At 37.4% G+C, this 18,174-nt stretch overlaps 1 non-coding gene across 1 annotated transcript; it reads right to left on the reverse strand.

The window, feature by feature from the left end:
- Positions 1-14,247: 14,247 nt before the first annotated feature.
- Positions 14,248-14,353, reverse strand: LOC125171414 (U6 spliceosomal RNA). The gene has a single exon (XR_007154325.1). It is a non-coding gene; the product is annotated as a U6 spliceosomal RNA (small nuclear RNA).
- Between the last annotated feature and the right edge of the window lie 3,821 nt (positions 14,354-18,174).

Below are 18,174 nucleotides of genomic sequence, written 5' to 3' on the forward strand. Positions count from 1 at the left end.
TTGGTAGTAATATTACAATTTTCAAGTCTAAATTGACCCTCTTTAACCTTGGTTGCATTTAAGGGTGTCTTTGTTGGTCTCTACATAATCATAAGGTGACTCCAAATCACAATACAAAATAGGCTGTTGTAGGTCCATTCTTGCAGAAAGCTCATTTCATAGACCATATATGAATTGCCATAAAGCTTACTGTTGGGTCCTGTATAACTGATGATTTTGGTCTTGTAGTCCCATGGCTCACCCTCTGCTAAAGAGGATAGACTCTATCCCCTCAATTTTTTTTTTTAAGTTGCAGAACATGAAGACTGGGCAAGGCCCACTGGACCACCTACCCTACCACCACACACACACACAAATCTTGAGAAATCTTTTCTCAAATTAATAATCATTGCTGAGGTTACAGTTTTAAAATATTGATTCTTATATTTTGATTTCAGTTCAACAAATGAGTTGAAATAAATTTAAAACACACATTTAGACTGATTTTTAGAACATATTTGTAATTAGCCACAGGACCACCTACGACATATTGGACCACCAATGGCCCTGAGATCACAATTTGAGAACAATTTATCTGTACCACAGCAAATGTACATTCTGGCAGAGAATGAAGTGAAATAAATATGTTTCATATTTGTTAATTTAGCTTTCATCTTTTTTAAAACAAACTCTTTTTTATCCTTCTTGATTGGGTTGCAAGGAGTCAGCTTTAACAACGTCACCTCCTCTAGTTCTGGGAAAACAGAATCTAGAAAAAGAAGGAAAAGGCTAACCATGGCCTTAAAGATCCAGCTTATAGCTGACTGGTGAATCTGTTAGTAGTGAGTTAACCATTCCAGAGAGCTGGCTGAGACAGCTTTGTTCATGTTTCTGAAGGTGATAAATTTCTCTCCATAGGTGTGTTACTGCAGTTCACATATATTTGCTCATTCATGGGCACTGAAAAATTTAAAATGAGTTGTGGCTGGGACTGCTTGTTGCTACTCTAACGTCCATTCTGCCATTCCTTTTGATATTTTGCCCTACTAAAGGTCTAGATTCTCCAGTATCCAGTACTCCCTCCCCCATTCACTTAGGTGTGGGCCTGTGACTAAGGTCTGACAACTACGATATATTATGATGTTGTCTTGTGTGGAAGTTCTAGGAAGCCTTCTTGAGAGGGGACGGGAAGCATGAGAACTTCTTGATCACCTCCTTCTTCTTGCTCCCTGACATATGGATGGAAAGATAAGAAGGTGAAGAAATGTGCTAGGACCTTAGATGTGCTAAAGATGATGAAGCAGCAAGTAAAAGGGAGCTGAGCACCACTGGCATTGCCACAAAATGGGATGGAAATGTGTATCTGATTTGAACCACTGTTATTTGGGTTTTCCTGATCTGTGCAGTTAAACATAATCCTAGCCAACACAGAAGGGAAGCCAAGATAACTTGTCACTTGGGAACATAGGGCAGCATACCTATATGTTCCATCCTGCTTTTCTGCCTGTACTCCCACCATGTATCTGGAGGCTGGAGGAAGAGGTCATGATTTGGTCATGATTTGGTCTCAGGTCATGATTTGGTGAGTACAGTGCAATCTCTCCCTTTTTCTTTACCTCATTGTCACTTTTTGTAGGAGTCACTGTAACAATAACATACCAGGCTTTCTTTTCTTTTCCTCCTCTTCTTTCCTTCCCTCCTTCTTTCCTCTCTCTCTCCCTCCCTCTCTCTCTTCTTCCAAATGTCCTTCCTATGTTTGGGAAATTCTCCTTTCTATGAGTCTTGGTGGGATCCACACAAAATAAAAACAAAACAAAACAGCAGTATTTCCTTTGCCCTGCTGCCTTAATAATCATCTAATCATATGTACCCATGTGGGTACTAATGACCCAAAGTAATGACACAAAGTCATTTTGGAACTAATGACACAAAGAAGTAGGAGTGAAGGGTTCTCTCTGGAGACAGTTGCAGGGATGGTAGCATTCTTCAAGGGCAGCGGTGGCGGGGAGCCAACTATGACAACTGCCAATTCCCTTTAACCAACGACATAAAGGACCATTTCTATATTTGGACAGGTTGAGTTTATCACCCTTTATAGCAAGGGAGTATGTAAATCATAGAGAACCATGGGGTGTCTCAATAAAAGGGTGTTGGAAAGAACTTATTATAGGATTTGGAGTTTGGCTGATCATTTCAGGGAAAATCAAAGAAGGGAGGATTCACTCTAGACAGGATACTGTCAGAACAAGGAGCAATTCTATGATTCAGTATCTCAATCTTATCCATAGGGATAACTGCTAATAATCTACCATTACTGGTAACATACACAGTTGATGAATACATATTTTGTTATACATATCATATATTGCATTCTTGCAATAAAGTAAGCTACAGAAAAGCAAACACTATTAAGAAAATCATTAGAAAGAGAACATATATTCATAGTGTTGTAGTGTATTTATCCAAAAAAATCCATGTATAAGAGGACTATGCAGTTCAAACCTGCATTGTTCCAAGGTCAACTGTACTAAGCTTTAAAAATATCCTACCAAGTATAAGAGATGGCTATATCTTCTTTAATCCCCACAACAACTGAAATGGATGCCTTTTATTAGTGCTATTTTATACCTGAGAGGACTGGGACTGGACAGATTAAGTCACTTGTCTTTATTATAGGGGTAGCACATGTAGGAACTACCTTAAAGCAACATGCCCATGTATGCAAATGAATATGGTAGCATGAGAACTTCTTGGTCACTTCCTTCTTCCTGGTACAACATTTGGCTTTATTTGACTTTCTGACCATACTTCAAAGAATGCAGCCAGATGGAGAATTTCTGGGGCCATGAGGCGCTGGCGGGGCACGTAGTGGTAACTTGTGCTGAGAAAATGTGTGCACTTGGTCTGTGCCAAGTTCATTGTTCCTTTGCAGGCCGGGCCATGAGGAGAGGCCACTCAGTGTAAAGGGCACAGGGCCTGGCTGGGACGCAAGGACTTAACCTTTAGAAGCAGAAATGTGTTTCAGTTTTCAGGTTCAGTTCACGAGGCAATGAACAAATTATAACATTAGGTTTTCTCCTCAATTCCATCCGAGGTGGGAACAGTTGTGGCAGAGAGTCAGAGATATTCTCACTGGGGAAAAAATGGTCTTGAGACCGACCTTGTGGAGGAAGCTGGATACTTAAGGGGAAGAAGAGACTGTTGTTACCAAAGCTTTTCTCTAGCACACCAGAAAAAGGGAGTCCTGGGAGGTTAGGGTTCTTGGGATAAAGTTAAGGATGGCTTCTATCTGGGGCACACTCTTTGCCTTGGCCAGGGAAGCACACTTGAAGGTATGTAGACACAGACATGCATGAAAGCTGAGAAGGCTAAATACCTACCTCATGCATGCTTTCTCTGTTCTACATTCTTTCTTCCACTTAGTATTTATACATTATGATGTCTCATAAACAATAGCAACAACAACAGCTGTTACCATACAGGACCTACTATGTAAGTATGGCAATATTCTAAGCAATTTTTGAAAATTGACTTAGGGGCGCCTGGGTGGCGCAGTCGGTTAAGCGTCCGACTTCAGCCAGGTCACGATCTCGCGGTCCGTGAGTTCGAGCCCCGCGTCAGGCTCTGGGCTGATGGCTCAGAGCCTGGAGCCTGTTTCCGATTCTGTGTCTCCCTCTCTCTCTGCCCCTCCCCCGTTCATGCTCTGTCTCTCTCTGTCCCAAAAATAAATAAACGTTGAAAAAAAAATTAAAAAAAAAAGAAAATTGACTTAATCTTCAAAACCAATTCTTGACATACTTGACAGAGGGTACCATCATTATCCCCATTTTACAGATGAGAAGGCTGAGGTATGGGGAGGCTAAAGACTTTCCTATGCTCATTCAGTTAACAAGAAGGCAGAACCAGGGATCTAATGTAGGCATTCTGACTCCAAAGCGCATGCTCCCAACACTGCCTTTTGAAAAATGCTTTTTGTGGCACTCCAGGAGTAAACTGAACAATAATGGAAACAATCTCTTTTCTTATAATTCAGGTTTAACTCAGGTTCCCCATCATGAAATGAGCATAATTTTATGGTGATTACTTATATAATCCATCATGGGATTTTGGAAACATGTTTAATGTTTGTACAGCACTTGGAGGCCCATTAAACGTGCAATAAAATGTAGACAAAGAAACATTCTCGGCATTGCTTATTGATGATGGCAGTGGAAGTTGAAGTTTCCTTTAAGGGTTTTTACTACTCCAGTGATTCCTTCTTTGTAGTATTTCCTATGGCCCATTTTTCTAGGTCTCCCATGGAGAAGAAAATAAAATGGCTGAGTGAAACCTCCCACCTACATTAAGTTAGCCACTCATAACTAACTTCCTTAATCAAAGGTAACCCTCCTTTTTTGATTAATCATCTTTTTATAGTACACTTAAGAGGAAAAAGAACCAAATGAAAATATTAAGTTGGAGGCAGCACAAACTAATTCGATAATATTGCCATTACAACTGAGTAAAGAAATACATGGAGCTCCCCTGGAAATATTTTTCCTGTGAAAATTTATGCCTTTTCTAAAGGGTGTGTGCAAGGGGGTGTTTTTCTTCATACACTCTATGTGGATGTAATGAGTAAATGTTAGCTTTGTGCCTTTTTTGGCCCATTAGGAGTCACGCACCATGGCAATTTACAAACAAGAGGGTGAACAGGTAGTCAGGGCCAAAAGACATTTGATGAATCAGAAGAAAATGCAAATGATTTATAAAGCATAATCTGCCAGCTGAAATTGTCATGTCGCACTTCTTGGGAATACAGTCACCCCCTAAGTAGCCACTGGTTGAGTCATGTTAGGTTGGCTATTATCTTTAATGATTGGGGGCCACGGATTCACCCACCATTTGCAACAAAGCACTCTAATATTTTTCGGGAGTAAAAGCACTTTTCACTGGCTGCTCCAGAGTAGCTGATTGAAGTAAGAGCCAAGCGTGTAAACGACCTCCTGAAAGAACTGGCAGGCGTGAAGAACATTGAGCCCCAAAGCACGAGTTGTTTGCGAGGCGCTCCTCCAGCTGAAAGCTGGGGAGGGGAGGCCAGCGAGCAGGGAGGCAGGGAGGCAGGCGGAGGTGGGCGGCTGTCTGCGGGAGAGGGGGAAATGTTTACACAGAGCAAGTTAAAAGGTGGACAACAGACAAAATCCTGGTGTGGGGCTGCTCTAGGGTGAATTTGGGAGGTACCTACTTTGCTCCCAAGAGGAAAAGAGATGTTAAAGCCAGCAGCATTTCAACCTAGAAGCATCTTTGCCATTTGGGGTTAAAATCTTTGCTTCGTTGCAGAGCAGGCGCTAGCTCCCCTGCCCCTAATTCCCCTGGGCACAAGGAGTGCAGAAAGTTTTACTTGGTAGGTGAGTTGTTTTTATGTGAAACCATTTTGGCCAAGGTGGGGATTTTTCACTTGGGTGTCAGTGGTGCCCTTCTGATGTTTATAAAACGGAGCAAATGTACAGTTTGAACAGTTATTTTAGGTAAAAACGTCAATTTCTTCATAGAGTCAGGCACTCTAAGTTCTGTGTTTGAGACAAATTCTTAGATTTTCCAGTGTTGAGAAAACTTTCACCTTGCTTCATGCAGTTCTCAAGTTGAGTTATGACCCTGACATCCCTCTGCTCTCTAAAGTGCACTGATGGAGGTCACTTGAAAACAACTAAAAAAGAAGACAATGTAATGTTCTATCTCGTGGTGGTGGGGAAGAGATAACACAGATTCTTTCAAGGTGGAATTTCCACTGACAACTGACCTTAGCATTCATTTCTTTTTGAGACTGGGTCACCTTGCTAGGAACATCCCATTGGGTGTCACTGCCTCGACATTCTGTGTCTTAAACCCATATCAGAGCTCTTTCTGCCTCAGCTTCTGCTAACTAATATACTTTCCCGACTACTAGATTGTCCAGAAAAATTTGTCTGAATCATTTCCATCGTCCTTCTGGTTTTTCGGTGACATCTTTTGTTCCATTTTGAATGTCTGAAGTGGTCTCCTGATCTAAATTTCTGAAGTGGTCTCCTGATCTAAATTTCCTGTATTTCTCTTTTCACTTGTTTCCAAAGCTGTTCAAAGTCACTCCTAACCAATGGCATTACTATCTTGGGACTTGAGGTGTTGAGTAGTCTTTGTTTCTCTACTCTCATGACTAACAAGACTGATGTACTGTCAGAAATGGTTCTAAGCAACAACTCTGAGTATAGTTCAGATGAGACCCTCTGTACTTCCTCCAGACATGCTGGTGAGCCCAACTGTAATCTGTTGTATATTGTGTACATTTTTTATGTGTTACTTGGCTGCATTTCTTGGAAGTTATCTGTCTTCAATGTTTGATTGTCCACTTCATCAGTAAGTCCCATTGGATGTCTAACCTTGTTCTTTGAAGTGAGAAGTAATACATGACCTTTGTACAAATTTCAAATAATATTGAGGCATATAGAAGGGAGACATAAAAGTCCTTCTTCACCAGTGTGAGTACCAGTGTAATTTGGTAGATTTCATTTTCTTATGCACTTAAGTTATTTGTGGAAATGGGTAGGGAATAAACAAATAGCAAAAGCTCCATTTTAACTTTCCAATCAAAACTAACCACAAAAGATTTGAAGGGGATCCAGAGCAGTGTCATTCACCTGTTAAACAAGACACCAGTAACGTCATCTTTGACTACTTGTTGAGCTTCTTTACTTTTGGTTAAGAAAAATCTGCTTTTGCTTTTCCTTCTGGAGTCTCATGGATACAGTCTTTTCCAGGCTCATCCTTGGTTATCTCTGATCCTTCCCCACCACAACTTATCACCAGTGTTTGTTGGTTGGGTGCTGGAACCAGAGACCTATGCCTTCCAGGCAAGTAGGCAAGCTTAAGGGCAGGTGCTCTCCAGATTTCAAACAGAATGAAAATAGACTCTGCATTAGAAAAATTATGCTCTACCTTGATCTTCTCCATTGCTACTGTACTTTCTCGTTTATTTTCTCTTTTTGTTTTGAGCCCTCCTCTATAGATGCTCTTCATCATGAACACACATTGTCTTGAATTGTACTTGGGCTATTCTTATATCCCTTGTTACATGACCTTCACCCCTGCCTTTCTTTATAATTGCAGAATCTAAGTTTTAACATGAAGTCCGCAATCACTGGTGTCTACATAGTGACAATTTCCCCAGTTGTCTCTTCAAAACACCATAATCTCTAAGGAAATGAAGCTGGTTGTTCACTGTATACCAGAAACAGCATTTGGAATCTTTGGTTGTATTATACACATATGATTAAGTTTGATCTTGGCTGCACAATAATTACAGTGAGAATCCTTCATAGAAAGGAGATTGATTCTTCACCCTTGTTGTATCGGTGAGGATAGACCAGGTTCTGCTGCAGTTATAAACAACCCCCAAATCTCAGGGGCTCAGATAAACAAGGTTTATATATTGGTCATGCTACATGTCTATCTGGGACTGATGTAGGGGCTCTGCTCCACATTATCTAAGGAAATCTCCTATCATCTTGCTCTCCAAACACTGGCTTCAGATGTGATAACTTTATGTAAAGCTATGGGGTGTGCCCTTCTGCAGTGATTCTTGTTGGAGATTTTGCATTTAGACTTATACTTCACTTACATAATCTTACCTTTGCAAAGTTGTTGCCTACCCTTCTGTCCTTTGGGGTTCCCTAGTTCAGTAGTCATTTCATTAACCTTTTTAAAGTAAATACAGTTGTAAGAGAAAAAAACACACTCCTGATCTTGCTTTGTCAGTCTTGAGAACTTCCAGGGGATGTCTCGGCCTTTCTATTTCCCATATTTTTCTCTATCTGGTTCATTAAATTTATGAAATACTCTGATATTGTCACAATTTTTTCTTTTCACTTTTTTAAATCCAAAAATTTTATACTCTGATAGAGAGATATGTTTTGTAGCAATTTTTCCAGACTCTTATTCTAACTTCAACACGTTTTTCCTGTGTCCTGTGTATTATGCCATTAGAGATATTCAGCTCCTCTAAAATCTTTTCGCTACTTAGGTTTTCTTCTCACAAGTGGCTTCCATTTCCTGATTTTATTGTTTGTTTTCAGTCCTTGCTTCATGATCATTAATTCTGTCTTGTTTTAAAAAACAATTTCTCCCACTTATGCTGTTTTTCCTTACTACGGTGTCATAAAAGAATGACACATAAGTAGTGTCTTATGTGCAAATATATATAAACATACAGTAAAACCTTGGATTGTGAGTAACTTGTTCTGTGAGTGTTCCACAAGACAAACAAACATTTCTAATAAATTTTTAACATGATAAATGAATGATGTCTTGCAATATGAGTAGTACATGTCACCGAATGTCACATGATCACAACTAAGCCAATGGTTCTTGAAATTCACTTCGATATACAAGTGCTTTGGATTACAAGCATGTTTCTGGAATGAATTATGTTGACAAACCAAGGTTTTACATATATGCAAATATTTATGTGCATACCTGACATTCTCAAAGATAATCACATGCATTGGGGATGCTGAAAAAGATGTTTCACCTAAATGAATATTTGGAGCATTATTTTAAACGTTTCTTCTATTAACTACTGTCTATACTTACATCTCTGGTTCTCTATGAGATAGGGCTTATAATTCAATTTTTATATAATTTTTACCAAAACTGCATTAATGTATTAATTATCTAATGGTGAACCAAATTGGAACTTCCCTACCTGGGAGCTTAGAAACTTGTTATTGACCTAATATTATTAGGTCAATTATTAATTCATTCCCAGTTTATGCCCCTGCCTAAGGACATATATAGGATAACTTAATCAAACACAATTTATGCCTTTTATTGCCTAATTCTACACCTGTATGATATGTATTAAGAAAGATACATGGGTGTGATCACAAGAGTGCTAAATATGTTTACTTATCTCCATCAACACATAATATCTTCCTATGTGATATATATACTATGTAAGGTGGTGTTGTGTGTGTATGCATGTGGTTTAATTTGGAAGTGCCTAAGAATGACATATGGAGACCAGCTACAGAGCATTAGCTTTTGCCTTAATGGCTAGAATGATCCTCGGAAATGGTGCCCAGTTTGAGGTTAGTGGATGGGGGTCAAGAGAGACCGAGTCTTCAGGGTGCTTCTCATCTTTTATCATCATCATCTGTCACGGCTGCTCTGTTGCATATAACATTTTCCATTCTTTTTTTGCCCCTGTGTTCTGGTACTGCTCAACAGCAGCAACCTGTTGATTCTGGACTGCTAAGTACTCCTGGCTGGCATATGAGGCTGCAGGGTGACTTAACTGTGGGAGACAGACAGAATTGTTTCCAATGTACACCTAAGGAGGCCCTCAGCAAAGCAAACATTGATTTTGGAGGAGTATTTTTTTTTTCTCTATTTGCTTGCTGCCAGGGGACTCTAAATAGGATTCCTATTTTTTCCCCCTGTTAATATTAACCCATGTAGAGACTGAATGATAAAGTTCACGCCAGTAGGTCTTGCAGGATGTTGTAAGACGCCATCACCTTCCCGAACAGAGTAACTCCTGGTGAGGATTCAGTAGGTGGTTGAACATGAACTAAAACCTTGGAGGCAGCTCTGAGTGCCTGGGTGGCCTCTGGTTTACTGCTGGTTCACTGGGTTCCTCCTGCCTCAATGGGCCAACTCCCAGTATTATAAATCATATAGATGTGAACTTCTTCCTGAAGTAACTTGTTTGCTTTATTTATTTGGAAAATTTCGGTAACTGCCTTCTCAACGGCCAGGCTGTTGAACTTGCCATAACTGAGGCTTACTCAAGAATGTTTAGTCTTAACACTGTGTGGTTTCCTTTAGTGACTCCTGAGCCACATTTTGAAGAGAGACGTGCTGGTACTGAAGTATGGTGAATTCACTTCCAGGTAACCTAGGGGCACCTCAGAATACCTTAGGTTTTGAGACAGAGTGGGTGGCAATGGTGAAGTGCAACCTCTCCCCAAACAAACCAGGCCCACACGACCATAAACATACCCACACCCACATACACCTTGATGTTTTAGGGGTTGAATATGCAAAAAAGGAATGCCGTTTTAACAGGGAATTTTTAGAGTAATTTTTAATATTTTTAATGTAGAGATCATCACGTAAATCTCCCTTCTGAAACAAACCTGATTCCACTTCGTCTTGGTGCCTTACGTGTCTTAAAAAGTGTATTTGAATAAAAGAAAATAGGTGCCTTAAAATGAATAAAATCATTCATTGGTAGCAGTGATGTGAGTTTACATTTGGGGCTCCCCAGCCAAACTGTCAGAAAAGACCACATTATTCTTTGTAATTTGCCAAACAGCTTTCTGGTGGAGAGCAGAGTAAGACAGAGAGTGGAGGTGGAGAAAATGGGGAGGGGGTTAATATTTAAGGGTATGTCTAAAATGCAGAGGCTACTTGTATGGTTTCTATACCTGGGATTAGTAGGCAAATGAGGGAATTTTGGCAAACCTTTAAGTCCGTGAAAAATTTCCTCTAGCTTTTTAAACTAAAGTGGTTGTGTAACCTGTGTAGGAAAATGCAATCATTTTTTAACATCATGTGGATGCATAGTGACATTTTTTGTGCCTAGATTTTGGGACATTTCCATGTACTGAATTGCATTAGGGGGGAAAAAAGGGAAGGAGGAGGGATGCACTGTTCAGGAAATTTGGTGCTCACAATGCGTGGAAAAGGCAATGTCTTCCAAGACTGTTGCATGCCTTCTGTTAGCTTTTATGGTTAAGGCTAAGGGGGTCACTGATGCTTTTCTTACATCCACCCCTCAGTATCCCTAACAGCCTGCAGTTTTTTAGATGGTCTCTTTATATTATACTGTCAAACGCTGAACATCTTTGTATCTGTGCTTATATTCCTTCCCTAACTCTTTTAAAATGTGGATTGCTGTCCAAAATCCTATATTCTAATAGCCCAAGGCAAAATATGGAGATAATTAGAAATGCCAACTTTATGATTTATCAAGGGCTCCTGAGTTCCTTGGGGACCGAGTGTTATGCAGTGTATTTATTGTTTTGAATGTACATGGGATGACAATGAGGAGGCAGGGCTTAGCAGATGGAAGGAGGATTAAAAAAAATACAGAGGAGATTGTAGCAAAAGATGGCAGTCCAGGAGTGCCTGGGTGGCTCAGTTGGTTAAGCATCTGACTCTTGATTTCAGCTCAGGTCATGATCTCACAGTTGTGGGATCAAGCCCCTCATTAAGCTCCATGCTGATGGTGTGGAGCCTGCTTGGGATTCTCTCTCTCCCTCTCTCTCTCTGCCCCTTTCCCCCACTCACATGCTCTCTGTCTCAAAATAAACAAATAAATAAATAAACATAAAAAGTACATACGGCAATCCAATCAAGTACAATGGCTTCCATCGCTTTTACCCACTCAATTTAGACCAACAGGGGACTGTAAGGAAAAGTGAAATTTCTCTTTCACAGTCCCTTAGATTTCCATGTGTGTGTTTGTCTAAAGGTAGGATTTTCTTTCAAAGAACGACTACACTTTTAAAATCTTCTGAAAAAAAAAATAAATAAAATAAATAAAATAAAATCTTCTGACTAGTAAGAGCATAATTAAGGTATTGTGAACAGTCGAAATAGGCTCTTAAATAGAATGGCTCCTTGGCTGAGTTAGAACTATAAACTGAAAATATTAACACAACTGTTCTCATTGTAAAAGGCAGTATCAAAACACTTTAAAACAGTGCTAGCCAAACATTATTGTGCATGAGGATAATTTGGAAAGCATGTTAAATGCAGATTCCTAGGTTCTACCTTTGAATTTCTCATTCAGAAGGCCGTCAGTTGGGCATGAGAATTTGCATTTCCTACAAGCTCCCAGGTGAAACTAAATGCTGCCCTGGCTTCCTGGATCACACCCTGAATAGCACTTTTGTAAAACATTGTTTTTGTTTTAAAATGTTTTAAAAGTGTTTGAAAATGGAAAATGGGGGTGAAATAGGGTGGTGGTGCACCAATAGTGGGGGTTAGGTGGATATTTATTTAGATGGGCAACTCAGGCTCATGCCATGGTAAGAAGATTTGGTAGAAGGACCAGGTTTTAGCCCAATATATGTCTGAGGGTGGAAGATCTTCAAGCCCATTGTCCTGCACGGTGCTTGTGCTTGGGAGAAATGCCAGCTGAGCACTGAATTATGAACTTAAATAGACTGCACCCTTCATGTGCTCTAATGCAGCCTAAATGGGAACATTTCTGTGGTTCCCTAGCAATAAAGGACATGCTGACTGCAGGGCTGCTTGTGAACTAGGACACCACATGGCAACCAGAAGCAACAGCAATGATGACCTCTAGCTATCTCCGTGCCTTGCATTGTTTTTGGAAGCAGGATTATATACATGGAATGAGTGAGCCCCAAAGTTTTTAGACAATCTGGAAATGGGTGGGAAAAGGAAAAGTCTTGGAGGAGAGACTCTTTTCCTGCTAATAAGATCGGGTATGGGGAGAAGGTTAAACTATTAGTTGTAATTCAATATGACATAATTGGCAACAAGTTTGCAGAGTGTAATACACTGATTTTCAAAGAGATATGTCAGGTGGGAGATTGGAACCATGAAGGAAACAAGAGGCAAACATGGGTATAGCATCCTCAACAGTGTCTAGAGAAGAAAGTGGGCTCTGATACAAACGAGTATTTTTTCCTTCTGGAAATTCTTTGTCCTAGCATGGAATAAATTCATCAAGGTAATTTTAGCTTGATAATGCCTGCCATTCTAATCACCCAGCTCAGTCCTCTGGCTCAGACTGCATAGTCATCAGTGGGTTTTTCATCTCCACAAAAGGACTCTTGGGATTTTTATAGCAATTACACTAAACCTATAGATCAATATGGGGGAGAATCCACATCTTAACAACATTGAATCTTTTAGTCCACTAACATAGCATATTCTTCTATTTATTAAAATCTTTCACTTTCCTCAGCAATGTTTAGTAGTTTTCACTGCATAAAGATCTTTCAGTTGTTTTCATTAGATTTATTCTAGGTATTTGATGCATACTGATGCTCCTATAAATAGCAGTCCTTTGAAATTTCACTTATCAATTGCTTTGTTTTTGTTTTTACTTGTATAAAGAAATACAATTGATTTGGGTCATGTAAGAGTCTGACTCCATGTTTTGATGTTTGACTTCTGACTTCTTATAAGCCCAACTTCCTTTTTCTCTTCTGTTCCATCTCTGGGCATAATTGATAAGAAAGTCCAAGTGAGCTCCTTTGGGACATATGGGAAATTCATACTTGGCAAATTCCCAGTCCACCGTCAGGGACTTCTCTCCAGTCCTGCCCCCTTGACACTCTAAGGCCCAACCCACTCTCTCTGCTCTGCTGAAGCCTGCCTGGACCTGCTTATGCCCTTTCCGCTCTCCCTAGGAGTCCCTTGTTATAACAATAAACTTTCTTTCAAATTCTCTAGGTCTCTGGATTGTCATCAGCCTCAACATTCTACCTATGAATTAGGAAGGGTTATAGCCTACCTCTGGGAGTAAACACAAAACAGGGTATATTTACCTTGTATTTAGCAACCTTCCTAAATTCACTTACAATTTCTAATCATTTGTAAATTATTTTGAACATGCTATATGTACAATTATATCATCTGTGAATAATAATATTTATTTTTCAATCTTTTATTCTTGAAAATATTTTTTATTGCTTCCTTGACCTAGTGAAGACTTCCAATTTTGGAAAGAACTGGTAGTTGTAGAAATCTTGTCTTCTTGCCATGCTTAGAAGTTAGGGGGTGGAGTGGTCAATATTTTACCACATTATGTTAGCCATTAAATTTTATTTTGTAGATACCTTTTATCAGGTTGATGAAATTCTTGGTTGCTTCTAGTGTGTTGAGCATTTTCCTTTTAAATAATAAATGTATGGTGAATATGATCAAATATGTTTTCTGTATTTATTGAAATAATCATATGGCTTATCTCCCTTGTTCATTTACTAGGTGAACTATATTGGTTGATTTTTTCAGGTAAATTTCACTTAGTTTTGATGTATTTTTTATATAAAATTAGATTCTGTTGGCTAAGGTTTTACTTAATATATTCATATTTGTATATATAAGAAATATAGGCTCATATTTTCCTTTCTTAGTTCTTTTTAGATTTTAGTATCAGAGTTTTGCTGGGTCATAAATGAGTTAGGCGTTGGTGAGTTGAGTGTTTTGCTCTTCTTTGGGAGAATTTTTGTAAGATTGGCATTACTTTTGCTAGTAGGAAGAATTCACCAGTGAAATCATCCACACTTGGAGTTTTGTGTGTTATCCTTGCTCAGGAGCCATGCCAATCTCCTCTGTATCACTCCAGTTTTAGTATAGGCACTGCCACAGCAAGTACTACACCTGGAATTCTTATGAGAAAATATTTTTAATAATGGATTTGATTTTTTTTTAAGATGTATGCATGTACAGGTGTTTCATTTCTTCTGGGTCATTTTTTGGTAAATTCTATTTTTCAATATTTGAGCACTGTATTTTTCAAGTTTTTTGGCATAAAGTTGTTTATAATATCCTCTTATTATCCTTTTGATGTGCATCCGATATGCATGGATGTCCTCTGTTTATTCCTCATATTAGCAATTTGTGTTCCTTCTCTCTTGTTAAGTGTTAATCAGTGTTATTAATGTGTACAAAGAACTAAAGCCAAAGCTTTGTTAATTTTTCTACTTTATCAATTTCTCCACATAATTTTATTACTTTTATCCTTCTATTTCCTTTAATTTGTTTCCCCTTTCCAGATTCTTGGGTTAGAAGTGTAGGTCATTGATTTTAAATCTTTTTTCTGTTCTTATTTGTATTTAAAACAATATATATCCCTGTAAGCATTGTTTTTGCTGCATCCCACCAATTTTGATATGTTGTTTTTTTATTATCATTCAGTTCTGTATATTTTCTATTGTGTCTTGTGATTTCTTCTTAAATCTTTTGTTTATTTAAAAGCATGTTGCCTAATTTCCAAACATTTCAAGATTTTTCTAGTTATTTTTAATTCCACTCTATAATTTAATTCCATGTTGGTCAGGGGACACACACTTATGATTTCAGTTCTTGGGTTTTTCTGTTGTTGTTGTTGTTTTTTTTTCCCCTCTCTCTTTTGAAAGAGAGAGAGAGAGAGAATGAACAGGGAAGGGGAGGGGCAGAAGAAGAAGGAAAAAAAGAATTCCAAGCAGGGTCCGTGCTCAGCACAGAGCCCCACTGGGCTCCATCTTACCACAGTGAGATATTGACCTGAGCCAAAATCAGTAGTCCGATGTTGAACCGACTGAACCACCCAGGCATCCCTGATTTCAGTTCTTTGAAATTTGTTGAGATTTGCTTTATGACCCAGAATAAACTTTAAAATAATGTCTACTTTCTCTTCAATTATTGAATATAATGCTCTTTATCTGTGAATTAAGTCACATTGGTTAGTTGTTTTATTCAAATCTTTTATGTTCTCACTGATTTTTTTGTGTTTGTTTTATTAGCTCTTGAGATTGTGTCAAGAACTGTCAATGTCTGAGAATTCATTCCATTTGCAATTCAACAAATAGTTTGCCACAGTTGCATGCATAGCTTTACTGATTATTTGAATTTCATTTTATGTAAACTTCTTTTGTATATACTTTGCTTTTTCTTTATTGTGTGGTTTTCTTTTTTAAAAATATAAGTAAGAGTTTATAAGGTGTTGTTTTGTTATATATTGAATAATGTTCCTTTAACAAACACACACATATATATACTTTAAAATAGCTTTTTTTAACCAAGGATTATTTAAACTTTTCTTATGATGTCTTTTATTGAAAAAGTGTTCTAAATTTTAATCTAGTCATTTATGTAGATTTTTTTCATGGTTTGTATTTTCTGTATTTTGTTTAGAAAATACTTCCTTAACCCTCAGTCATAGAGATACTCAATTATGTATTTTTTTAACTTTAAAGTTTGCTTTTTATATTGTCTAAAATCTGTCTAGAATTTATTTTTGCATATGATGTGAGTTATCTACTATTTTTTTCTACATGGTTAACCACTTAAATTTTTGAATATCCTATTTTTTCCCATTTATTATCATTTGACCTTTGTCAAAATTCAGATTTCATTTATGCATAAGTCTATTTGGGAATCTGTATTCTGTTTTATTCATCTATTTGTATGCCTTTTATCACTGTTTTAATTACTAGGTGTCCATGACAGTTTTTAATATCTTATGTAAGTCTTTTCATCTTTGTTTTTATTTGTTTTTAGTTTATTTTGAAAGAGAGAGAGAGAGAGAGAGAGAGAGAGAAAGACAGCACATGCACAAGAGGGGGAGGGGCAGAGAGAGAGAGAGGGAGAGAGAATCCAAGCAGGCTTTGCATTGTTAGTGCAGAGCCTGACAAGGGGTTCAAAACCAGGAACCATAAGATCCTCACCTGAGCTGAAACCAAAAGTTGGTTTAAGTGACTGAGCCTCCCTGTAACCCCTCATCTCTGTTTTTAAAATCTGTTTTTAGTTGTTCTTGTTTATGCCTTTCCATGTGGGTTTTTAGATCATCTTGTCAAGTTTTACCCACAAGAACCAAAACTTACTGAAATTGCATTGATTTTATAGGTTCATTTGGGAGAGAGTTGATATCCTTAAATTTTATTATGTAGGAACATAGCATAGATCTCTACTTATTTGGGTAGATAGTGTTCTTCAATAATTTTATTTAAACGTTTCTTTAAAAAATTTTGTACATGTTTATTAGATTTGTTCCTGGGAATATTGTATTTTTGTTCCTGATACAAATTTTTTTCTACCTCATTTTCTATTATTATTACTGGTTTTAGTTATGCTATTTGTTTTTAAGCATTGATAATTTATCTAAAAACTGTGCTAATTCCTTATATAAATTTAGTATTTTTTATGGATTTCTACTTTTTATGGATTGCTATGAAATCTATTGGATTTTCTACGTAGATATCATCAACAAAGAAAAGAATTTTGTCTTTTGCTTTCAAATTATGAAGGATTTTTTAAAAATAGCATACTGTTAAAGAGAAGCCATAGTAGCAGACATTCTTATCTTGCTCCTGATATATTGTGAATAATTCTAAAGTTTCATCACTTTGAGTGAAGGAAGAAAGAAGAGGAAGGAAGTTCCATTCTACTTTTAGGGTACAGTGTTTTTATTATGAATGTTTATCTGAATGATTCTCTCCATTTATTGATGAATGCATATATTAAGAGATCATATGTCTTATCTCTTTCTGCTAATATAGTGAATAATAATTAGACATTTCATGTTGAATTATCTAGGAATTCCTGGGATAAACTCTATTAATTAAAATGTGTTTTTTTATGTACTACCAAAATCAGTTTTTTAGTATTTTATTTAATATCTGTACATCTATGTTCATAGGTGAATTGGTCCGTAACTTCCTTTTCTTGGACTCTCCATGTCTGCCTTTGGCATGAAGTTTATTTTAATAGATTTTCCAATGTTCCCATTTTTTGAAACATTTATGATATAAGAATTACCCATTTTTTGAAACTTTGTTCAAAGTCATCTTTGAAGTTACTTAGATCTGATTCCCTTGGGATAAGGTGACTTTTATTTTCTTTAATTTTTTTTTTTTGGTTTATTGGCTTTTTTTCTTTCTTGAGTCAGTTTTAGAAAACCATCCTTTCATCTGAATTTTGACATAAATTTTTTTCATAGTATCGCTTATGATTTTTGAAAACGATTTTCTCTTAGATATATTTCTAAATACATTTTTATTCTCTATTTTTAGAAAAGGACACAAGTCCTTAATATACATGACTCAGTGCAACTACCCATTTTCCCCACTATTCAGTAATCCAGGTTAAAATTCTCATTTAATCATTTAAAATTCTAATTGACATGTTTACAAAAAAGACCGAGTATAATTTGATGATTATATTAATCATGGTTTTATGGCAATCATTCCTTTATATGTAAATACATGATTCCTTCAACTGAATAGTATATTCTTGTCAAATTTAGAGAATATTGCTAAGGCACCATATATAATCACATTTTCATAAGACTGGTTCCAAGCAATCTGTTAGTTATAATTAATTGGACTGTAAACTACACAGAAATGAGACAAGATCTGGAAAGTGAAAGATGAGAGTGGTAAAGGCAATGCTAAGTGCCAGCTGGATATGTAAACAAAATGAGCAGTCTTAAGAAAA

This window comes from Prionailurus viverrinus, chromosome B4 (assembly GCF_022837055.1).
Source record: "Prionailurus viverrinus isolate Anna chromosome B4, UM_Priviv_1.0, whole genome shotgun sequence".
Classification (NCBI taxonomy): Eukaryota; Metazoa; Chordata; class Mammalia; order Carnivora; family Felidae; genus Prionailurus; species Prionailurus viverrinus.